The 27500-nt window shown below is 30.8% G+C and overlaps 1 long non-coding RNA gene across 1 annotated transcript in view; it reads left to right on the forward strand.

The window, feature by feature from the left end:
• The window catches only part of LOC145276922 (uncharacterized), a 224590-nt gene extending 210137 nt beyond the window's left edge, over positions 1–14453 (forward strand). Inside the window, exon 4 of the long non-coding RNA XR_013868051.1 lies at positions 14262–14453. This is a non-coding gene — a long non-coding RNA (uncharacterized LOC145276922). The remainder of the gene's footprint in view (positions 1–14261) is intronic.
• Positions 14454–27500: the final 13047 nt, after the last annotated feature.

The raw sequence follows: 27500 nt of genomic DNA on the forward strand, positions 1-27500 counted from the left end.
AAACATAATGACCTTTTTACACATTGTTTGGCAAGCACGCATGGCGATCAGACGATGCTAGTCTACAAAAATAAAGTTAAGCTTTGATTGCCACAGATTACCCACCGACTAAACAGTATACTAAACAAGCTTGTTTATAGTGGACAAAGGATAACGAAATAATCAAGAAAAAAATATTAATAGCAAAACTTATAAGTCAACATTTTAATTGATCTAGGTAAAAACTGTTTTGTCCGAAATAATTTTGTCCAAAAGACATTTACCTCGGTAATTTGAGAAGCGAAATTTGCCAATGCGAGGTGGAGGTTGAGTGGAAGATCGAATTTGTCGAGAAAAAATGGCTGTAGATCAAGCACTGAAGTAGAAAAAGTGGCAATATTCTCTATAGTTGTAAATGTGTGTTTTTAAACACAAGGAAGCTAGGCTAACCAATATGGTGAAGACGAAAAAGTCAAGTAACGAAATCTGCTTAAGAAATTTCACACAAAAAGGAAATGTAATTATTCTCTCTCTCTCTCTCTCTCTCTCTATCTCTCTCTATCTCTCTCTCTATCTCTCTCGCTCTCTCTCTCTCTCGTGCGATTAATCAATGTTTCCTTTTGTTTGGGCCTTTTGTGTTGTTTATTGATTTATTTTCCGCTCGGAATTTTAGACATTATTTTAAGACCTCTCCTCAATCCTTACGATTTTGTCTAATCTAAACTTCTTTTCTTTTATTTCCCCCTATCTCCACTTGTCTATTTTCGTAATAAAATTGATTTAAACTTTAATATTTGTGTTAACGTACTGTTTCTTCCACTGTGTTGTTCATTCGTCTATTCCATATTTCACAGGATTTTGAAAATGTATTTGCATCCCCCCTTGTTCAGAGAAATAAATCGAACCCAGAGGACCTTCTATTTTTTTCCTAAATTTTATTACGTCAGTGTTGTTACGTAGTCCCAACATGGGGTGTGATCGTAACAATATAAATAGTTATTATATATATATATATATATATATATATATATATATATATATATATATATATACATTAATTGTCTGTATTTTTTGGGGAGATGAGGTGTTTTCATTGATTGAGATTGTCGGACTGACTTCCTTATCTTGGTTGTTATTGTCACAAAAAACAGAGAATCAGCAACTATGTCCCAAAGCCTAGCTGGAGTCCGAACACGGTACCCCCGTAATAATAAAAAAGGGTTGGGTTCGAGATTCCTAACAAACGGTTCCCCAGTTCGATACAAAACACCTGACGAAGGCCGGATGGCAAAACGGCCGAAACGTTGTGACAATAACAACCAAGATGAGGAAGTCAGTCCGACAATCTCAATCCACACATATATATATCTATATATATAAAAATGTAACGTTTGGTTCGTTCGTAATTAATAGTCTAAATAACCACTGGACGGATGGCTTCCACATTTTGGTATAATATGTTTATGGTACGCATGCGTGTTTCCGTATATCTCTTTGTAATTATAACATTATACGTAATTTTTCTATAATAAATATTTGGTTTTCTTTGTACGGATGCCCCATTTTTTATTTGGGGACAATTATTTCACACCGCGTGTCATCACGTGACATCACTAAATGGAGACTTTTATATACCAAATTGACTTTTTTCGTTTAAAAATGGAATTATTTCTCTTTCGTTAATATATATATATATATATATATATATATATATTTAATATCTAGTGTTTTATATATATAAAGTACAATTGTTGAATGTTATTTTCTTGATTATATTTGTTTGGGAGAAGCACAATTAAAAAAATAGATTAAAACGGAGCGAAATTTAAAATTCCATTCCATTTTTACTCTTTATGAATAGTAAAAGAAAAATTACTAAACATTTATTAATAATGTCTCACTTTTACAGATATTTGTTTTTAAATTTCTTAAATGACGACTTTTATCGACTTTTTGTTAATAGCATTTGCGGATGGGTATGCTGACATTTGTTTTAATTTCTTTTTAAATTACTTTTTATCGACTTTCGTTTTTTTTAATAGCATTTGCGGATGGGTAAAAAACGAGAAAAAAAAACTAAACCATTTACTGATAATTCTCACTTTTACAAATATTTTTAACAAATAAATTTTTATCAAAGTCAAGATACCGATACATTTTCAGTAAATGGCTTAGTTATTTTTTTCGTTTTTTACCCATCCGCAAATGCTATTAAAATAAAAGTCATTTAAAAAGAAATTTAAAAAACAAATGTCTGTAAAAGTAAGGCATTTTTAATAAATGTTTAGTAATTTTTCTTTTAATATTCATAAAGAGTAACACTTTTTTTCAAAATAAATGTGACGAATAATCGTTTAGTTACTACGACAACGTCAGTAAATAAAAAAAGTGTTACGTGCGCTTGCGTCAGCCAGCGATGCGTGTTTTTTTTTGTTGGTCACCATGGATCTCAACGCCCAATGAGTAGCAAATTCTGTTTTCCAACATAAACGTTTACTACGAACTTACTTTAAAAAAAAGTGCAAGTTTTCCTGAAAAAAAAAACCCTTTCACCTAACAATTTTATGGCAAATATAGCGACCCATAAAAATCCGGGGTGCTTCTGCACTTTATTGCCGAAATTGGAGACGCCATTTTTTTCACGCACTTGCTATCCTAATCTAGGGGAGACATCATTATATGGTCGAACGATTGCTTCCGGAAAGGGAAAGAATAAATTTACCAAAATTAATATTTCTTACTTCTGGAAACGTTAAATTAAACTAAAATTATATTTTATTACTTCCAGAAACTTGGTGAACCGATATTACTGAAGAAAATGAATCTTGACAATTCAAAAAAAATTTAAAATTATTTATTTCTTCGAAAAAAAAAAAATAAAATAAAAACAAAACAAAAAACTATTTTATAAAAGTCCAATGTTGCTTTAAAAGTAAATAAAGAAAGTGAAAGAGAACATATATCCGTAATTGTTTAATTGGAAATGTTTCGATTTAATTGATGAGAACGGGAAAGTTTTTCATGAAACAATTTTTTTTTATTAAAAACAGAAAATTGAAATGACATATTCATAATAGTTTAACCTGGGCGAGCGCCATTTCAAAACCAAACCCAAACCAAAACATTTATTAGTTTTTTTTTTGTTTGTTTGTTTATTTTTCGTTTGTGTGTGTTTTTTTTGGGGGGGGGGCGGTCGAACAAATAAATAATTTTAAATATTTTTTTTTAATTATCAAGATTCATTTTCTCCAGTAATATCGGTTTACCAAGTTTCTGGAAGTAATAAATGATAATTTTTGTTTAAAGGAGTAATAAATGTTAATTTTGGTAAATTTATTTAGTTTAATTTATCGTTTCCGGAAGTAATAAATGTAAATTTTGGTAAATTTATTATTTCCCTTTCCGGAAGCAATCGTTCGGCCTTATAATGATGTCTCCCCTAGATTTGGATAGCAAGTGCGTGAAAAAATGGCTTCTCCAATTTCTGCAATAAAGTGTACAAACACCAAATCTGCTAGCTGAGTGACAAATCTGCTTAAAATATTGAAAAGAAGAAAGAAAGAAAAAGAATAGAAACTCTAGATGTATCAGAAATTTGGAGGAATTTTTGATACCCCTAACAGAAAACTGCGAATAACATATTAAAAAAAAACTCGTAATTTCTTATTTTAAAGTGAGTTGTTTATTTTCTATATGGAATATACTTTAAAAATAAGCTATTAAAGTTGTTTAAAAAATAATAGAAATATTATTTTTTATTTTTTTAAAAAACAGTGTTTACAAAATGTTTAAAAAATTCCGGCGTGCCTTAATGCAGCCATTTTTTACGTAATAAAATTAATAGAATGTTACGAGTTAAATATTTTTTTTATTTTTAAACTTTAAAAATCTATCAAAATGTTTCTATTGATTCAATTTTTACGATATTTTCAGGGTCAATATGAAATTTTATGCTCTTTCCAATAAACCAAATTTAATATTTAAGACAAATGTTTTTTTCAAATTCACACCCCTATTTTGAAATGTTTATTAAAATTTTAATAATTAATTTATGTGTCAAAGTATTATATACCGCAAAATATTCCAATTTAAAACAAAAAAAGAATAGTTTTTTGTAAATTTACCTGTAAAGTCCAAAGTGTAAAACCTTTTTTTTAAACACGTTCATTTTTTTTAATGAAAGCTCACGTTATGCTTACATCGTCAAGTAAATACCAGATGTTGACGGCAAATGTTTCTATCTCATTAAATGTTTTCTTTCTTTAGATATAAAAATGTAAAACATATTTGATGATGAAGTATTAAAATATATCAATCAAAAACTCGTGTATTTCATTAAAAGTTGTTTTTTTTAATCGATGAAGCGGATTTTTTGTTCAAGGGGAAAAACTTATGAGTGATGGTGCGTTTCTTTTTTAACTACGGAGAATGAAAAATATTCATTTTGGTTAACACACGCAATAAAAAAGAGACATTATTCATGCCCTTCGACGAAACCATACTTCATAAATTTTATTTTAGCAGCAGCAGCTATTAAACGCTTCGTGCAAAACATGTTACAAAAATGCGATTTTCTAGGACCCTCGCTTAAAAAAATCCTTTTATTTAAAAAATACATGGAATTTAAAATATAAACATGGATAAATTCTTAACAATGAAGAATGTAGCTATCCATTTAATAATATTTTTATAGGTAAGTGATTTTTTTGGCATATATATACATATATTTATAAGCAAGTCAAAATATATTGATTTTCTTTATATATTTTGAAAGAAAACAAAAAGTAAGTAACAAATATTGCATAATTTGCTATTAAACCTGTTATTTTTAAAATTGTTGGTATTTGCTCCTTTAATTGAAAAAAAAAACAGTAAGGATTTTAATTATATTTTCAAGTAGTTATAAGCTTAAAAATAGTAAGCTGAATTATTAAGGTTCTGATCATCATTTTTAATGGCCACTTTCTGATACACCTTTAGAACCTCTCCCAAACATACTGGCAATAATTTGATTTCGTCCTTCCTTTCAGTGTTCCCAATAAGGGGGATTGATTTACTAGGATTTGTATTAGGAGCTGGGCACTTATTACAATTATTTCATTGTTGAATTGTTTGCATTTTGGTTAAATTTGTTAGTTTGCTAGCGCTAAAAGCCCACACAAAAAATTGAACAAAAGACAAAATTAAAAAGAATGGAACTCATGCAGAATTTAACCCTCCCCGCACCGGATTCCAATAAGTTTATGGTTTGACCGGCAATTACCGGATTCAGCCGAGCGTTGTTCAAATGTTGAAACACTAAACTAACATTTTTTTTTGCAGAATTAATTAATGATGGGAGTATTTTCTCCGTTTACTTTCTTAACATCTATTGACAAAAAAAAATTGTACATTCTCTTGAAAAAAAATCTAACTTTTCTCTACTTTCACCTTACTATTTACAGTGTTTATATAAAACATTCAACTTTTCTTTTTATAATAAAAATTCTGTTTTCAAAAAGAAATGTTTACTGCCAACTTAAAAAAAAATCCTAAAAAAAACCAAACAAAAACACTTTCACCTAACAATTTATGGTAAGAAATTCGCCTTTTCTTGGAAAAAAACAACAACTTTTATTGATAAAAAAATTGCAAAAAGAATAAAATAAATAAACAATACAAAATGTTATTGTTTGTGAGGAATGTGTTGCATTTTTACAAACTGAGCTACGTGGCCGGGTAAGGCTAGTATATATATATATATATATATATATATATATATATATATATATATATATATATATATATGCATACGTTTGGAGAATTTATATGCTAAGTAAGCCCCACAAAATTTTCAGCATTTCATCATTGTGCTCACCTCCCTATATAGTATCCTTGCACTGTCGAAGTAAATACTGCAGATATTTACATCAAATGTAATGCAGATATTTGAAATAATAGGATTATGAGAGAGAGAACATTTTCTTTATATTATTGGTTTTAAATTTCTACTCAGAAAAGCACTGTAGCATATTTTGCTACAAATGATTGATATTTTCAGTATTATATAATCTGAATATAAGTCACCAAACGTATTTGGGCAAATATATTTTATTTTGCTCAAATGGGTAAATATACATTGTGAGTTTCGTGTCTGCATTAAAAATGCACGTTGAAGGATATACGATATTTTATTATATTTCTTTGATTAATAGTTAGAATTAATAGAAGTTAAAAATAAGTAAAATATAAATAATTAACAAAGCTTTAATCCATCACCTTACAGTTGCTAAATCGTTGACCGATCAACAATATGGATTCAGGCAAGCCCGTTCTACAGCAGATATCTTAACTGCAATCTCTGAACGCATATACCAAACACTGGGAAAAGCAGTAGTAGGTAGGGCGGCAGCGCTAGATACATCTAAGGCTATTGGCAGGGTATGGCACGATGGAAAATCAGATTATACAGTACATCTAAACAATATGATACACATTCGCGTGTCCATCAGGGGTCGATCCTCAGACCTTAATTGTTCCTAATATTCATAAATTACCTCCCTGATAAAATAGTCTATGAGATAAGTATATTTGCTTATGACATTATGCTCTATAACAGGCACGAAAGCAAAAGGAATTAACACATATCTAAGGCAATTGCAGAAACATTAGAGGAAGATCTATCTGTAGATTGAAATGATGGCAAAAGTGTATGGTTACATTCAATACTGCCAAGACCAAGCTTGTTTCTTTCAATAATTAAACTAACATTTTCAACCACCTATAGCTATGGCTAAAGATGCATTTTCTGAAAGAACATCTTTCAAATTCCCCGATTTAATGCCTACAGGAAACATATGTTGAAACAGATATATCAAGAGCACTGCCGAATCTGCTGCGATGAAGGTGAGCTCCATCTACCATGCTATAAAGTTACTTACACTTGAACATATTCTGTACGTCTAAAAGGCCACTATTCGCCCATGTATGGAGTATTATTGTGACATTTGGACTGGTTCATCTGCTATTGGTCTTTCACTCCTGAACGCCAACCCGATAGGTTCTAAACTGTAATCTAAGATTCAATCTCTGGCCTATCGATGAAATGTTGCATCCCTCTGCCTGTTCTACGAGAATTTTAATGGTGTATGCTCCGACGAACTAGGAGCCTTTGTACTCCTCGCCGTAAATATCTCCAACAAGCCCGACAAGCAGAAAAGTTCCTCGACTACACAGTAAATATCTCTAGATGTCAAACGGCCTTATATGTTAATATTTTCTTCCCCTAAACTGCAAGAATTTTGAATTCCCTTTCGGGTTCCTCCTTCCCAAACTTTACTGACATGCAGAAGTTCAAGTGTAATATGACCAGACATCTTGTTGCTCACTTCCCTATATACTATAGTTGCAGCTTATGTTCCTGATAGTATCTCCCGATATCTAAGTGGAACTGTGTTTTGTTTGAGCTGAAAATGTAATAAAAAATACAATATAGAATATTTAAAGAAATCTGTCATTCCTTTGAAACAAATAGCATATAGTATCTTAATTTAAAGACTAGAATAATGATTAGCAGGCCCCATGGAAATTCCACAATTCTATTCTCTAGCTATTTTATATTGTAACAGTGCAACCCCAAATATTATTGTACTATATTTATTTAAACTAGTCCTCCCCTCCTCTCTCTCTCTCTCTCTCTCAATATATATATATATACATGTGTATATATATGCATATATATATGTATATATATATATATATATATATATATGTATATATGTATATCTATATATAGCAAACGAAATAATATTGTAATAATTTTCCTTTTGAAATCAGATAAACAACAAACTTGGGAGATTTTATTTTGGGATTTGGAGAGTTATTATATTACAGTACACAAACACAGAACAATACACACACATAGACACATACAGTATACACACATATCTCTCTCTCTCTCTCTCTCTATATATATATATATATATATATATATATATATATATATATATACATGCATATATATACACGCATACATACGTACATACACACATACATACATATGCATATATGTATGTATGCATGTATAGATTTTCTATTCTTAGGGCATCATGCGCGAGCATATTATCCAGATCTAATTTTACTATATTCATCCAGAAGAGATACAAGACGATACAGTGTATTAAAGTTTGGCTTTTACGTTATACAGTGTATTAAAGTTTGGGTTTTACGTTATACAGCGCTATCAGATATATTTTAAATCATTTTTCTTGCATTACACCCCTGGCAATCTGACGGTTTTATATTTCCAAAATGTAAGCAATGCTGATAATGCAAGCACGAACATGACATGTCCTTGCGTAATATTATATAGAAAATCACTCACTATAAAAAAGAGTTAAGTATACACTTAGATTAATCATTTTTAATGTTGTCGTATTTTAACTATTCTCCCTATTTATGTTATTCTCGCAACATTTGGTCCAAGTTAACCTTTTTCATGTGCATCTTGTAAGAGTGTTACTATTTATGTAAATCGGCAATTCATATATTGGAATCGCATCGTCAGAGATGCCTAGTTTGAAATTATAACGGTATTCTTTTTATATCCTTAGCATTGTCTATAGTTAGGCTTGAATATTCCACTTCTAGACGAGTTACTTCGAATTGATTATTAACAAACCTATATATTCCCATCAAGTTGTGGTTATAAATTGTTTGTAAACTTTTCGACATTTGTTAATATTATATAACTTTGCAACACTAATTTGCGTTTTCATTCAATATAATTTTTAAATATTAATTTAAAATGTTATATAGATTAATAACGCTTGTAATGAAAAAAAATCTTTTCTAGGCAATATATGTTGAGTCTTCATCCAAATGAACTTTTATTGATTTCACTGATTCATTTTACTCATCTGGTAAAATATTTTGCCCAAGCATTTGCTTTTTCAGGGTGGATCAGGGACGATTGAATAAATCTGACGCATTATCAGATTCAATGAGTATTTTATAAATATAAAAGGAATTACATTTTTTCTCACCCAGAGACAAATGAATAAATTAAAATGATTATTATTTCATTTAAGATTAGTATTTATATTTAGTAAAGCATATGTTATGCTTTCATATAAGTACATAATACACCTGTATATTGTTCACTGAAAACTTGCATTATATATTTCGCTCATTGTTTACAGGGTCATGGGTTTAAGTCTAAATACATTCATTATTTAAAATCGTACTTAGTTTACTTGAATAAGACCGGATATCTGTCTTTGTCAAAAGTAATTATAGGTCTATCTACTCATCTTAATTATACGTCACGATTCTTCTTTTATTTCTTAACGGGAAATTACGTCAGCAGAAACGTCAGCAGAAACTTACACCGGAGCACAATGTCTTCTTTTTTTTGGGGGGGCATATGCCACATGATTCTTTTCTTATTCGGAGACACAGATGTCATGAGAAGTAAAATGACAACTTCCAATTAAAGTATATATATATATATATATACATATATATATACGTGTGTGTGTATATACATGTGTATATATATGTATATATATGTGTATATATATATATATATATATATATATATAGACTAGCTTGACGACGAGCGTTGCCCAGCCACAAAATACGCTTAAACATGATATTTTAATTCATGCACATTCTGTATGTATGTAATGTAAAATCAATACTCTATTGAATAATATCTATTACGTGGACTCATTTGTCCGGTGAGTAAATCGCAAAAAATAATAACAAAATAAAAATAAAAAAATAATGATAATATCGTTCATCAAATATCCTCTGTGCGTGTGTGTTTTTTCTTACAATATTACGACAGCTTATGTAAGGGATTGACGATGAATGTCCTGGAAAAGTCACTTCTGGCAAAGAGTTAGTTTTAAAATATGTAAACGAAGAAATGATTTGCAGAGATTTTAAATGTGACCTCCTTCTTTATCGTAAATTGAACTCATTAATAAGAAAAAATAAAATAAAATGAAACAGTGAAAGACGCCCGGGATTAAACAGGGGAACCATTTGCTCTGTAGTCGAATACTTTACCACTAAGCTACATAACCTAATTATATATAAGCGGGTGTGTTATTTTGCAAAGGAAATCGTTCTGAGTTTAATAAAACATATTAGCATTAGAAAATCACACATCGGAGTTTGTGTGTTGTTTCGTTTTTGCTTACTTGCCCCCCCCTCGAAGGCAGAGTAAGACACAAGGTCAATTTTTAATGTGAAGGGAAACCAATTCCCCAAAAGGGACACTCTTGTTTGTAACAGAAATAAAAAAAAAATGTATCAGTCATTACGGGTATCTTTTCCACTAACGGAGGCCAAAAAAGTGAAGTGAGAAAAGTGAAGTGAGAAAAGTGAAGTATCAGTTGATGTGGTGTTTCTATTTAAATCTGTTATGCTTCTTCTTCTGTGCCGATACGAAAACTGGAATGGGCTTCTATAAAATGACATATAATGTATGCCCCGCTGTTTTCCATATTTGCCCATTTTGGAGCATGGAGTATATTGTTTATATTGTATACTAATATTGAGCTCTAATTTAATAAAAACGTGCTATTCGTTCTAGTGAAATATGATATAAAATATGAAAATATCCCATAGTCTGCCTAAACATATTTTCCAATGAGTAAATTAAATTACATGGTATTAATAATAAAAAAAAATAGTGAATTCATTTTTAAATGTTTCTTTTCTCCCCCCAAAATAACCATAATTCCAACCATAGCGTTAAACATCACTTTGCAATCGTAGGTTCGTCTATCTGTAAGTTATTAATGCTTCGATATTTTGACGGAATCATTTAGAAAATATACGTATAGATATAAACATTCAGGGAAGCCTTTAAAAATATCTTAGTGACGCCTGAAGACTCGACATTTTTTATGATCTACGGACCTGCCCTCAGAACCATTGTTCGAATTCTTGTAATCAGAGCAAACATTCTTTTCCTTAGTATAGAACTAGAAACATATTTTCAACACTCGAGGAAAGTCGTCGGTTGCAGCGACCAAAAGAGATAAAATGAGAATAATAGTCTGATTAATTAACATAACACACTTCAAAAATTCAGAATTTCAATAAGTATACATCGTTTAGCATAACATTAAAAACTTACAATAATCCTATTTGGATTTTATTTATGACTCCGCCTCCGTTTTGTATATAGAAAAACCTTCAACGCCATTGTATATCTCTTATCCATTGTTTATTTATATATCACCATATTTGTTTCATTTTAAAGATATATTTAATTATGTGTTTTCCTGATAAATCTACACTGAATAAAAACAATGATACACTACTTATGAGGGTGTGCATATATCGCAAAAAGAGAAATGTCTTTTACTAGATTTACGTGACATGACTTAATGTGATTTTATGAAACGGAAAAATGGTAGGTTATAAAACCTGCCATTTTTCCGTTGCTAATGCAAGTCTTCATTTTCATACAAACGCTTGCCTGTTAACAATCGTTGCTACGTGTGCTTGTTATCAAGAACTGCCAAGTGTAGAGAGCTGAAGCACAACAATTAATAGTTATTATAAACTTTAGCGCCTACAATGAAAAAGAAAATTAATGGGAGATCACATTGTATGTTCTTGTACAAACATTTCAATATTTGCAACCTATCAATTCTATAACTAAATAAATATGTCGATATTGAGAGGGACGTTTCATTTCGAATATCTAGACACCCATGTTTTGCAGAAAAAAACACACATACATATATAGCATTCTGGTTCTTGATCAAATGTATTAGTTATAATTGTTATAGATTAGTTTATTTAGTTGCCCATTTTTTCAACTTATATGTTTGAAAATAGTTATATATACTAGCAAAAGTACCCTTATATATATATATATATACTAGCAAAAGTACCCGTCATTGACTGGGTTCAAAAGCAACTTACAGAAAATGGACTCTGATTTATTAAAGTATGATAGGTTATGAAAAGGAAGGGTTGTAAAGAGATACCTTCGAATTTGGAGGTATCAAAACCAAAGCAAAATATGATGAAAGTAAAAATAAAATAGATAAACCCCATAATTTATTATACAATACCTGTTCACACTGAAACACTTATCACAATATTCTCTGGATCTATATCAAAAAACTTTCTTAAACTTTGTGACATATTTCCATTCTATGGAGGTCAGGCGCGAAGAACACCCCATAATTTTATTATACCATATTTCTTCAAACTGAAACATAATTATAAAAGTACACTTACGCAGATAGATATGAAAAGTCTTTATTAAAGCTTGTACCTATTTCGATTCTATGGGGGCCAGGCGCGAACGCAGACCCCACAATTTTATTATACCATCCCTATTTAAGTTAAAACATACTTATCAAAGTATTCTTATATACATCTATACAAAAACACTTGTAAAGGTTTTTTTTATTTTTTATTTTTTTCCATACTTTGTGGACCGGACGCGAACGCAGACCCCAAAATTTTAATGAACCACCGTTCTGCCAGATCAAACATACCCATTTCTTTGTCTCGATGCATCTTCTATCATTATATGTAATCAGTTTTGTTTTAAATAGTCAACCATATAGGAGCCTATTCCTGACCACACACACACACACACACACACACACACACACACACACACACATATACACACAGACATGCTGCTTTATATTATAATATATATATATATATATATATATATATATATATATATATATATATATATATATATATATAATTATAAAACTCAAATGACCACTTTTCGGTTTACGACATCCGGTTGCGCATGCGCGCATGACCTACGCACTGAAATATTAACGTTATCATTTCGAAATTATTATTTACCATGGAAAGAGTGGGGTGTAAAATCAGTTAAACCAATACAGAAATGAACGATGTAAAAAAAAAAGCAGAGAGTATTAACAATTGTTTATTTGGATAATTTAAACGCGAAAAAACAAAAACAAAAGCCAATTGGAACGCTGAATATTAACGTTATTATTGCGAAATTATTTTTTACCATGGGAAGAGTAGGGTTTTAAATAACTTAAACGTAATACAGAAATGGACAATGTAAAAAAAGGCAAAATTTGAGTTTAACTATAATAAGTATTATGGTATTTGTTCAGTGCACATTTACCTATAAGTATTGCCAACCACTTATAATTCTGTAACTGTAATTTAAAAAAAATAATCAATTATAATAAACTCATATTACTTTTTCATTTTAATATACTTTCATAGAAATGTTTCTGTTATGTCAAAAAATACAACTATTTTCTTTACATTACAAGTGTCACGCTTATACATGAATTCCATAGCTAATATAACATAGTGACCCAACGGGGCATGGGTAGTCTAGTATATATATATATATATATATATATATATAATATATATATAATATATATATAATATATATATATATATATATTGCTCACAGAACTTTAAAAAAATATTCTTACTCCATACTTTCTTATGAAACGTAATAGAAACACTTAAAATATATTGTTATTGGAATATTTTAATGAAATATTATTATTTACATGCATCTGCACTAGAATATGTTTTGTGATTTGTCGGTTTTTCACAGAGAAATATGTGCCTTCATAACCGGTGTACTCTGGGTTAGTACAATAATAAGAATGTCCTATGAGTGTGATTTCAGCTAACCGAGAATAGAAAATGAATTCAATCTCAGGACATTTTCATCTTATACGTTGATGGATTGTGTAGTTTTGTTATTTATCATATGTGTTTATAGGCTCTTTATTAGTGAATGTACTGGTGAGTCTTTACTGCCGCTCTGTTTCTGTATCTTCTGATTAAACTAACGTTAACATCATTGCTAATTTTAATAATATTATAATTATTATATATGTTATCAACTCTAAAAATGTGCGGGTGTTACGTTCGAATGCAATCAAATCATAGAATCACTTTCATCAAAAATATTCTTGGCCTTGTGTCTAATCTCTTGTGAAGGAGGTAAATAAACAGAACACTTTTTTGTTATTGAATGTAATTTACGAATACTCCTGCCTTTGGCCTCGTTTATATTGTCGTTTCTGCTACCCTTTTATTTTAATCATTTTCACCGACTAGCAACTATCTTTCTCTATATATACACATATTTTCTATATTAATCGCTGATATGATATTTCTCATGATAAATTGAGGTCTTATATTCTACACTATTATCACATTTTTTGTAAATATTGGCGTTTAACATGATGATTAATATCATCCATGTACTGTATATATCTCTTTCCTTTTTCTTTCAGAATTTCCGATTTTGCCGATACACGATATGTGGAGACGAATGATGATCATTGCTTTAGCTGGTACTGTAGATGACCTACGGCCATTGGTATAATGGAAGATCGCATAAAGCATGTTTAACGATGACATCATTACTTTGTGTGGACTATATAAAATAAGATATTGTACACGTGCATAATAAATTGAAAACTGGAGTTTGTTATAATGATTTTCTTTCTGAAAACTATTCAGAGTTTGATATGAAATGTATGTTTAACAAGAAGGATGCATTTAGATAACGTTTGAAAAATAGGTGAAATTAATCATTTTCCATGTTAGTTCTTTCAGTTTAAGACGTAAACGTATTCAACATGGGAAATGAATAATCTCACCTATTAGTGAGACTATGGTGAGAGTTCGTGTCTAATAATGTGAAATATAAGATTACATGACTGCAATCATTGTTCAAAGTTAGGAAAAACGTATTTAAACATGCGGGAATGTTATAAAGTTATTTCCGTATTTTGATAATCATTGTCATCTCGAACTATATTGATGTGTCTGCTGTTGAATTCTATGATTTTCTGTGTAATTTTTATCATTAATTCTAAATATCAAAATCTTTCTATGTAGATTTTATCTTATTAACTCTACGAGCTCCATGACGAACAGCAATTTCTCTTAATGTATCACGTATCGCTATCAGACAACACCACTATAATATTCTATTTTAGGTCCCATCAAATATTTTTCAGTCTAGGTTTTGAATATTCAAGGTAAGTACCATCAATGTTTAATATAAAATCATCGTAATGATAAAGGGATACCGAAATGTAATGCTATTAATGATTATGACATGAAATAAATCATACTATTACATATAACCTGATTTTATACTTTATTTCAATGTTTGATATTTCATGGTCCGAAAGTGAGATCAAATATCAAACATTGATGGTTAATTGAAGGATATTTAAAAATAAATGTAAATATTATCCCAACGTATATTTAAGAGTTTGTTTTATAGCAATTTTTCCTATGTAAATTATAAATACATATTACTTAATCAAATCTGTTGCCAAGGTCGCTGGAAAAATAGCGGGATCATTCTACCGCTCCATCAGATATCTCCATACTGATGCAATTCCCTAGCTGTATAATAACCAGTTATGCCGGAGAATGAAGAATTGCTGCAACATCTGGGTAGGAGCTGCTAGAAAGATCCTATCCTACTTTGATAAAGTTCAAAAAAGACTTCGTAGCCTAGTGCGGGTGTCGTTTTCTCTTCCCTGCAACCTCTTGACCAAAGAAGAGGCGTTGCGATCCTGTTTCTGCTTTATCAGAATTTTCATGGCAAGTGCTCGTCTGGGCTCCAATCTATGGCCCCCTTGTCACCAAACCTTCACAAAACAACACTTCTCTGGTTGAAACCACTATCAATTATTTACTCCACTCTTTATCTGTGCCTAAACCTAAGCGCAGATTCCATCAACAAAGCTTCTTTCTTAGAACTGCGCACCTGTGGAACTCTCTTTCTATTGCCTGCTTTTTAGCTGATTACAATATGGTCGTCTTCAAGTCAAACGTAAACAAATTCTTGTTGAACCGTCCTCTTCAGTAATTCATTTTACCAAGTTCCACTGATGATCACTACGATATTGACTGCTGTTCCCTCATAAACCCTTATCCCTGGGAGTTCTGTGGACCTTGATAAGAGTGAATCCTTTTGTAAAAACAAGAATTATGTATATATAATATAAACACTAAAGCGGAAGACCAGTACCCGCATTAAGCTGGTCTGCAGTTTAATTTGTTGCTGGCTATCTTGCTCTTGCTTGTTGCTGGATCTCAACATTTTGAACCGAGAGAGAGAGAGAGAGAGAGACTTAGCTGTCGTACAAAGCTAAGACTCTGTAACATCATCTTTGTATAGATACTCCCTCAGGTATTTGGGCTCATGGATTTTAAATGTCTGAGGGAGTGACACTCGTTTGACAAGACGTTGCAATCATCATATATATATATATATATTACGTTCGAGTATTGTTATTATTTTGATATATTATAACATTCTCTGCTGGCTTTCCTTTTTTTTCAGAAGTAGCTTAATCAACGTCTTATTAAAACAGTCAGCAAAATTAAATACATTTTAATATCTTATGAAATGCGATTTATCGATTTGATATATTAATAGTTGACCGATCCGGGATTTTCGCTAAATGCATTGTAGTATCGTTTTCCTTCTACTAATCAGTATTTTGTATAAGTTTAGTTCTAGTAAAATTGTTGTCTATCAGTTTTGAAAAGAATTGCTCTATATCCATGTTAAATTATTGACAATAAAAAAAGACAAAACTAAAATATATTTTAGATTCAAATTTGCAGCCATTTTTGTGTTTTTTTCTGAATATCTTATTTTCTTAATGTAACAGTTTATTAGCAATGTCAGCAAGGTTTTAAATTATGATATGTCAAATTTTTTGGAATAGTTGAAACCTTTTCAAATGTGTTTTATTAATCATAAAGGTAATTGTCAAGCAATTTTTAAATAGCGAGATCAATCAACCAATTCCATCTTTTGCCAGTAGTTTAATATATATTTCATGACAATATTAACAATAAGATTAATAACACATGAAACATATATTAAGTTAAATTAATCTCCTGATATATTTGAGACAAAGAATGAACATTGTATTTTGAGGACATAAAGATGAATATTATGATTATTTATCCGTACAACAATATTGAATTAAAAGAAGCAATAGTTTGTTTTGTTTTCTTATTTTGTTTTAGTTAACATAGGAGATAATAGCATAGGCAAAATGCTTAAAGAACAATACCACAGATTTTTTTGTCTTGAACATCCAACTTTCTTTTCTTATACCCGTGTCTACTGTCTATCTACAATCATTTATGGAAATAATGATCGAATATTCTGCGTCTTCATATCAATGATCTGCATTAGCCCAAAGATTGGTTCTTCATGCATTTTCTGCCTCATTCTTTTTTCCTGGTTCTCGCGTCTCCTTGGCTTGCCTAAATTCCATTTTTATGGAAAAACGCCTTGCATTAAAAACAGAAAAGAAAGAAAAAAAAACAGAAAAGAAAAAGAGGAGAACACTGAAAATGGACAAATATACTTTGATGTGGCTTCTGTCATCACTAACCAGTGCGCCATACTCCCACTGAGGCTGACAATGTGCAAGGATAGCGCAGCCAGAAACTCCGGGGATGTCGATTAACGTCCGGCTATTAATGGAGACGGCCTTCCCCGCCGCCGCGGCAGCAGCGGCGGTCGCCATTGTTGATGGCGATAGCTGTTAGGACTTGCGGCTCACCACGGCGATTTGTGGCCAACCGCTGTGGCTAGGGTTGGAGGGATTTTTTTTCCGATAGCGCTCTCCTCGGACAAGTTTACTGTTTGTTCGTGGGATGGATAATGTCTCTCTATGTGTAATCATGAAGAGGAAATATAGCAGAATCTTGCTTTGCGTTTTGGAGTGGATGGGGATGGTAATAAAAATGACGGGCTTCGTGTTTGGCGAGGAAACAATAATGGCGGTGTTAGCGGGGATACTATGGATTGATGGGGGATGTCGGATAACGAAGGATGAAAATCATTGAAAAAAGGGGGTGGAAAATGTGGAAAATAAGCCGGGGATAAGGGAGGTACTGTATACTATAAAAACAAGAAGGAAAATTAATAAATTAAATGTTAGAAAGATATAGAAAAGACGAACATTGAGAAAAGGGAGATTGCGAACTAGAAAAGAAACAACGTCAGAACAAAGAAGGACACAAGAAAATAAAATTTAAATAAAACAAATAGAAAGAAAGATGATGTAGAGTAATATAGAACACAAGACTAAGAAAAAAATACAAAATACAAAATATGATAATGAAAGAGAAGTAAATGAATCTTTAGATAAAAATGAACAAATAAGAAAAAAAAGGAAAATCTAATATTTCTATTCATGAACTAATTGAAAAGAGAGTCATAAAAAGACAAAACATAGCGGAAAAGAATATAGGAAGCAACTGCCGTCTACGTTGATCTCATGTTCGGTGTGGTGAGTGATACGATGAGTTTATGAGCAGGAAGATGTCCAACACGAAGAATAGGGAGAATGACCTCTGCATGTTTTTTTGTTTTTTTTTTGCCTTTGTCTGATTGTATGACAGTTTCTTAGCAGTGGATGGTTGCAGGATGTGAACACAACTCTAAAATATTCTGTATATCTGGTTAAAATACAATGCAAGTCTGTTATGCTTCCCAAGCCAAGGTGAAAATTCTGTCCCGTTAAACTAAACTCACTTGTATTATTTGAATTATTGGAGCTACTGGTTTTGAATGCTTTCTTTTTCATAACGTTTCGAACGATTCAATTTTATTTTCTCGAACTGGGAAATTTTTCTATTTAACTCGGAAATCGTTCTGTCGACATTGGCATCTACAGGGAATTCCAAACGGAACTCTTTATTTAACCTACGGAGGTAGCATGCTCCCATTTCTGTAGGTCATAATATGCGAGAATTTCTCAGTAATTCGCAATTGTAGATTGACTATCCTCTGAACTGTGGGTTGAAATTAAAACATCCAGAAAATGTAATTACGATTGAATTTTAGCAAGTAATTTATACGATACGTCATGAAGTTCGCAAACAAAAAGATTCTATGTCGACAAAATACACCAGTAGAAAATCAGGGGTGATGACGACAAATCCTTCTAAAAATAGAAATAAATAATCAACAAGATGATACGAATATTCAATTCATATTTCATAAATCTAGAATCTAAACTCGTTTGCATAAATATCATAAAGTTCTGTTATAATGTACATTAAAAGAATGAATGAAAGTTTATTAAAGGTAATTGCATTAAACAATAATTTGTTAGTGAGTATAGTGAAAACATATGCACAAAAAAAATGATCCATTGGACCTGAGTATTATGACGAACGCACATCTACTAGACTATCTTCCGCAAACGTGTGTGGTCCCATGACAATATTACATATAATTCTCGACGACCACCGAAAGGACGCTATCCGTATGCTGATGGTTTCGCGACAACAGAACTAATATTGCACTATCCTATTAAAAATGCACGGGATACTGGTATGACAATAGTAGAAGTGAAAGTAGAAGTGACAGGTAATGTATTTTCCAGAGAGAAATTAAAATCTCAGAGGATAGTGTCATCACGACAACATATATTACAGTGCATCTTTCACTAAATGGCAGGAGCTAATGCAACGATAACATTATCATGATAATAGAACAAACACTACAGTTTTTCCTGAATTTAAAACTCAATAATAAAAAAATTGAAATAAACTTAATTGAGCACTACAATATAGTAATATTATAGTTGTGACTTTACCTAGAAAGATGCAAAATCGTCAATTAAATCATATCTAGAATACATACACACACACACATATATATAGATATGTGTGTGTGTGTGTGTCAGTGTATATGTGCTTGTGTACCACTGAGAATTATAGAACATTAGTTTAATAGTTTATTATAAGTGTTAGCTTAGAATATTAGTTTAATAAGACATAAGGTCCATTAGATAATATAATAAAAATGTAACAACAATGCATACATTAAACAGTATTTTAGAAGGTGTAAAAGAATATAAGAATAAATATATATTTTATATTTGTAACCACACAATAGCTATGTGCATCCATCATTGTTGATGCTTAGTTGAGAAATATGCATAAATATATTTTAATTCATTCAGATTACGTATTTATTATTATCGATTATCGATTTATATATTGAACTTTATAAATAATAGTGAAGAAAACACTATATATACATATATATATATATATATATATATATATATATATATATATATATATATATATATATATATACTAAAAGAGAGATCCGACGTTGCATGGGATTGAATGATGGTCAACTAATATTTCACACTTCTATATTTTTATTGTCAACGAAATCTGTAAAATTGCTTTACAGGAAGTACCATATCCCTCAAAACAGTAACTTAGTCTAAAATATATGTTATTCTACATTGAACTCTAGAGAACCTACTATTTCTTTGATGGAATTATGTCATATAAACTTCTTTACGGTGTACAAAAATAAAAATAAAGATTAAGACATTTATGTGCGGGGTTTGAATATGCAAGAGAAAAAAAAACACGTAAATTCTAAAGTCTTATGAAATTCTTTACCGTTAGAAAAAAAAAAAGAAGAAATTTTAGTTTGAGTTTGCGCCTACAGACCATCATGCAAAATAAATAAATAAAAATAAAACATACTATCAATTTACCCACAGACGTATTTTCACTGCCCGTTGTTCTATAATTATTTCTACCCGACAATATGGAAAAATTGCTTTACCGATGATAGATAAATTAAAATAACGGTTTCGATTATTGATTATCGGTAATTATCGGGGCTATTCTGAGACAAAACTTAACTAATATCACTTACAGACTTATGCTCTAAAGTTATGTAAATTTAAAAAAAAAAATATTTTCAGCCGTTTCGGAGTCCATAAGGCGCGAACTACCGCACACACACACACAGACTTGCGTTTGTTTATTTATATATATATATATATATATATATATATATATATATATATATATATATATATATAATTAGCTGTCATCTCGTTTTTAAAGATAAAATTGCCTGATCGTCGACGACACGCTTCAAGCAACCAAGGACCTCCAGACTGTCCACCGAGTTTTACACACACTCACCCCCCACATATATATATATATATATATATATATGTACATATATATATATATATATATATATCGGCAAACACTATTAAAATTTCCCTTTGCTATGAGTGTTTCGCTCGTCTATTACTTGAAGAATGTAAATATTCTAAAATCCATTGAACATACTCCTACAAATGATTGCTAAATGGCATTTCTTACGAACTTAATGTAATTTACCGAGGAGAAACGATCATCGCAATGACTGTTGTAGTGTTTTATGTGTATATAAATGTATTATTATTTTACATATTTGTTTTATATATGTCAGCTGTTATTAGGATGAGTGCGTGTGTGTGATTTTTTTTATAAAAATGATATTGTTAATCAAATCATAAATAAAAACAGACAACACATGTTTAAAGTTCCTATTTACAATAAGGACACGGGACAGAGTTAGACACCAGGGTCGTTTTGAACGCGGAGAAAAGGAACAAAAATAAAAAAATTGTCTCATTCGTGAAGGATTTCTCCTCCACTGACAGAGAACAAGAAATTGAAATGCAGCATCTGAAGAACAGATGGTATTTATTTGCTCCCCCACTGAGCAAATTAGGCACAAGGCCGTTTTTAATGTGAGGTAAAAACCAGCTCCCCTAAAAGTAGGCAAAAAGGGGGCACTCTGGTTACCAAAAATAATAATTGTCCCAGTATAGAGGGTTGATATTTATTTGCTGCCCACATCAGCAAAATGTGGCACAAGGCCGGAAAGTGGGAACCCCGCAGGCTCCCCTAAAGGAGGGGCACTCCTGCAATTTTAAAAATTGCCTGAGTAACCCCGTCGGCATTCCCCGGTCGGGGCGCCTCAGGCAGCAAGCAATAAACTTGCCCCACCGGAAAGCCCGGTGGCAAGGCCTGGGAGGGTGGACCTCCTAGGTATTACCCAGGCGGTTCCCAGTATAGAGGGTTTCCCCTCCATTGACTGGTACAAATTATCTTAAGTGCAGCATCTGAAGAACAGATACTACACTGTGATCTTGTCCCGAAGTCAAGTTGACTACCACTTGTTTAAAGTTTGTCAATTGAATATACGATATATTATTTCTATACGACTTTTTAATATATTGACTCATAATAAAGGCAGGCAACGCAATTATATGCTTCCACTTGCTCAATGATTAATATTAATACAATACTGAAACGAACACAAGAATGTCGAAAATAAGCGAATAGTAAACATCCATTTCACACCCATATTTTTCTTCATTAACATTTTGTATTCGTCTTTTGTGTAAATAGATGCTGCAATGCATCGATAAAAACAAACTCGCCAGCTGAATATATAGGATAAGGATTTGAAGCAAATGCTATAATGGAGGAACGGATATCAACAGCACACAGATATTGTAATTTAATCGATAACAATCTTAATCGATGTGACATCTACAAAAAACTTAATATTATGCATATATATATATATGTGTGTGTGTGTGTGTATTGCTTTCTATACATTTATGTACATTTATGTACAATTATATAAATTTATGTAAATGTTCAAGAAATGTTTGTAAAACATAATACAGTGATCAGAATAGTTTGCACCATTTTTATGCCAGATTACGGATTTGATAATTCAAATATAACACTACTTGATATTTTCTATGGAATCATTACTTCTGTTGTTAAAAGAAAGTATATGGTTCAAAAATACCTAAGGTGTTATGCTGGCGTTGTATCAATAGATTGATGTGTTCATGAAAAAATTGATGTCAGGTAATACTACGCAATTATATGTTCTGAAACAAACACTTAGATTTGTAAAATACGTATTGCTTAAGCCTTATTGCTTTAGTTACATTTCACAAATGTCGGACATATCAAAATCATCCCGAATTGTGAATTGGTTTACGGGTGAAATTGTAAACGCAAACATATAAACACATACATATAAATCTATGCTATACACGCGCGTGCCCACACACACACACACACACACACACACACACACACACACACACACAGAGACACACACACACACACACACACAGAGACACACACACATGTATATATGTATGTATATTTATACATATATATATGTATGTATATATATACATATACACACATATATATATATATATATATATATATAATGATAATACTTTATTCTATAGACCATGCTTGAACATGTCTAGAGAGACGGTAAAAAGGGCTTTGGTATTAACTTAGAGCACAGAGAAAAGGAGAGAGTAGCTATAACAAAGATCTGACGAACACAATGTTGAGAAGGTTATGTAATTTGATTCGTGTACCACAGGACATTAATTATGGACGTTGTAAGAATTGCATTGTTGCAGGAGTGATAGATTAGATATAAGAATATTAGGACAAGTGTCTTAACAGAAACGAGGGAAGATATAGGTGTCAATTATTTGTTATTTTTCACTCGATAAGTTTTTGTTTGTGTGAATCGTAGAGGAAATAGTATCAGCTTAGCATGCAGGTACTGGTCTGTTGAGTATTAAATGAGAGGAGGGGGGACAACGGAAGATATATTCAAACTAATTATTTGCCCCTTTTCATTAACGAAATAGGGTATTTTAAAAAAAGATTCTTCGTCGAAGATTATTCGTGCAATAACGTCTGAAATGTGGAAGAAAACGTGTTTGTGCTGTCTGAATAAGAGTTTGCAAGATGAGAATGCAGTTTATAAACCGTAAGAGTTTAGTACCCTTAACCAATTTAACGAGTGTGTTCTTTTGTGCATTTAAAATCTAGTTATGCAATTACATGTGTGAAACGAGATATATTTATATTTATGATTAATTTTTTTTTTAATAATTACGTTGTGCGCACATAAGGTAAACTGCTGTTTCGAATTTATATTTCTAGAAGGATTCTTCTCAAACCTCTTAAGGGTTTATGTTATTTTTACTCAGCTCCAATGATACGGCGATTGCTACTTGAAAAGAAAATTAAATTTTGACTATTTATTTTGAACAGATCCATAAACTGAACATCATTTTTTTACATTCCGATGAGCAGTACAACTAAAAAACAAATATCCACAAATATATATTTTGTATACCGACAAAGTACGTTATGCGTTGATCTTAACATTATATGTTTTATAAATGCTAAACATCACTGTTATAATCTATTACTTCGCAAGTATCATGGTAGCGCTCTGTTTTATCTCAAGGTCCATTGTCAGGCAGTGTCCTAAGCATCTCTTAGAATAAAATCGGAACATACCTCGCTTAAAGGACAGTCTATGAATACGTGTTCACAGGAACATCGGGCGCCATGTGCATAGTTCAACGTGCAGGTTGTTTCGTGTTTTAGCAACCTTCGCTCGGGTTCGGTTGAGTGTTTACTCTTTCAAAGGAAGTTCAGGGCCGGAAGGGAGATCTTTATTCAATGCTTGAAGGGCTCCGTTGTTGTCGTCTTTAACCGACTCATACCACTAACGCACGCGGGAAGACGCTGGTGTTATTCGTCTGAGGGTTGTGACGGTTGCACAATTGCTTTTAAACCTCTTGATGTCAATATAAGAGATGGCAAGCAAGGTAACGACCATCATTTTCACCCCATATGGATTTATTAATAAATAACAAGAAGAAAGAAAATGTTTAAAAAAACAAAAAACAAATTATTTTTGAATGCCATAACGAACTACAATACAGTTGCCAGTGGACTTATTTTTTGTATTTCTTTGTTTTTCTACGAGAGTGAAATATGACACAGGGTCGTTTTAAATATGTAAGAAAATCAACTCCTCAAAAAGGGAACACTCTGTTAATCTTTAATGTTGTATTTATTCAGTGTTATATTTTCATGAAATTTTTAGATTTCAACGTTTCTTTCCTTTATATGCACATGCACACATACACACATTTTTTCATTTAATGGTAGACATTAAAAACTAATTTAGCATCAGTTAAGAAATAATAAACACAAGTATCTACCAGGCAATCTTAATCAGAAGGCGAAGAGGCTAAAACATTTTATTATATAGTATGAATATCTTCAGCAATTATTGGTTTTGCTTTTTCTGTGTAAATATTAAAAATATAAGTAATTGTTATTACATATAGTAGTTAGACTAACTATATATATAGTATATAGTAGGTAGTCTAACTATATATAGTACTTAGACTACTGTACTCCATTTGTATTTTATAAAAAAAACATGATATCTTAAAACGGCTGGCAATAAATTAGCTTATATGTACTTTATTCATCTAAAAAATTGATAAAAATAATTGTAATTATTTCTCGATTATATAGATTTATACAACGTTTCGCCCACTTAAGTTTTGAATAGATATACAAATAGAACAATCCAGGTCCCAAAATACGCAGGAATATATATTAATGCAACCAGTTTAAAAGATTCTATGCTAATAAGTTGTAACATATACTCTGCGTAGCACGTTTTTTCTCGTATATACACAATGGAAAGAAAATTAAAATAAAGAAGATAATTAAGTAAAACGCTATTTTTTAAACATTAAAAGATATAAATATGATTATCTTAAAGTTAAGAAAAAGTAAATTCCTACTAAAGTAATGACGTCATCTTAATAAGCAGCAAAAATATGATGTCCATCGCAAAAATAGCTGAAGTTAGAATCTCTTCAGATACATTAGAACTATACTTTGTTATGTAAAAAAATAGTTATTGATTGACGTAATCCGTTTAATAACATTACCGTAAAATCTTACGAGAAATAACGTGTGTATGAACAACATACAAACAGTAATATCACACATCTTCAAGGGAATTCGAATGTTTATTAATACCGAGAGAGCAAGAGGGTCATCGTGGAACGAAAGACAACAATCGTTGTTTCCCGTAACGTTATAACCTTCTTGCTCTCCAAGAGACAGCCGAAACTTGTCAAAACTAAAAAAAATATTCTTGACACAATGATAGAAAGGATATATATATATATATATATATATATATATATATATATATAATATTATATTGTATTATATGGATATGTGTGTATGTGTGTGTGTGTGTGTATGTGCGTCGCACGATGGTTTATTTTTATAATTTTGTAAAGAACAAAGAAATGTAACCTCCTGACACGTTATAGTCTGTTATTGTTTGGTAAAGGCTAATTGATTGTATTGATGTTGAATACAATAGCAAAGTATGAAGGGGATCGATAGGCAATTGAATTCTGTTTGTGAAGGTTATATAACATTTTCTATAGCATGAAACATACCCTATACATTTAGACATATTTAAATACATTCTCTTACCCATATATATATATATATATATATATATATATATATATATATATATATAGATAGATAAATAGATAGATAGATAGGTAAGAGAATGTATATATATATATATATGTGTGTGTGTTTGCATTTCTATCTCACTGTATATATATTGCATATTTACAATGAAATAAATTGGAATATATAAACAGTACTAATATATATATATATATATATATATAATTATAATAATATTATACGAATAAGTATATAATGGGGGTATTCACTAAACCTGAAGTATTTATAAATATGCTTTGTCCTGTGAACATATTGTATGCTTTTGATATATGTTGCTTTATGTGTGTTCATTTTCATTTATTATTTATTTAATGAGTAATGTAGAGACGGTTCTCCAACGAAAGTCAATAAAATTGTTAAATTATTTCTCATGACATAATAAAGTGGTTAAATGCGCGTAGTGTGTAGTCAGCTCGTTGGATACGAGTTGTGCTTAAGGTATATTATTTATAAAATTAAAAAAAATAATATTAATTGTCTTATTACAAAATATACAGTGTAGACTAGCTTCTCAAACCATGGTTATCAACAAAGAAAAACTGAAATTAACACAATTTTACTCTGATATTTCTTGGATTGTTTCATTATTATAGAATTCTTCTTTTCAATGGAGTCCATGAATTCTGATTCAAATTATATGTAAATGCTTAGCAACTCTTACTTCATTATAGCCTTTTTTAGTATATAACCTTATGAGATGTATTGGGTTAATCCCATATCAGTATGTATATATATATATATATATATATATATATATATATATATATATATATATATATATACATATCTTGACAAATTCTTATTATACAATCTCTGAAACATCTAGAAATCTAGACGAAATCTAATTAACGAAAATTCGTCCCTTTCTACTTTTGTAGATTATTCCCTTCTCTTATAATTCTGATAATTTTATCTATATATATGTATTTACATTCTGCAGAAAGTTTATGCCGAAACCAAATCTTGCTTTGGTACGTAAGATATTTTAAAATAATATTTGAATCCCATTTGAACGTAAAATAAACTTCTAGCTTAAACCGTGAGACTACAATTTGTGACGAATCAGTCAAGATTTAAAATATAAGTTTCCTTTTGAAACGAATATTTTAAATATGTATCGGTAAGTTTCATCGCCCCTACCTCAACACCTTCTTAGACGTTGAGCACATTTGTTTTATTATTACGGACTTCTAAATCGTCAATAGTATTTTAGTTAAAACATTATA

The sequence above is a fragment of the Euprymna scolopes genome, chromosome 5 (assembly GCF_053919585.1).
Source record: "Euprymna scolopes isolate OS-2025 chromosome 5, ASM5391958v1, whole genome shotgun sequence".
NCBI classification, from domain to species: Eukaryota; Metazoa; Mollusca; class Cephalopoda; order Sepiida; family Sepiolidae; genus Euprymna; species Euprymna scolopes.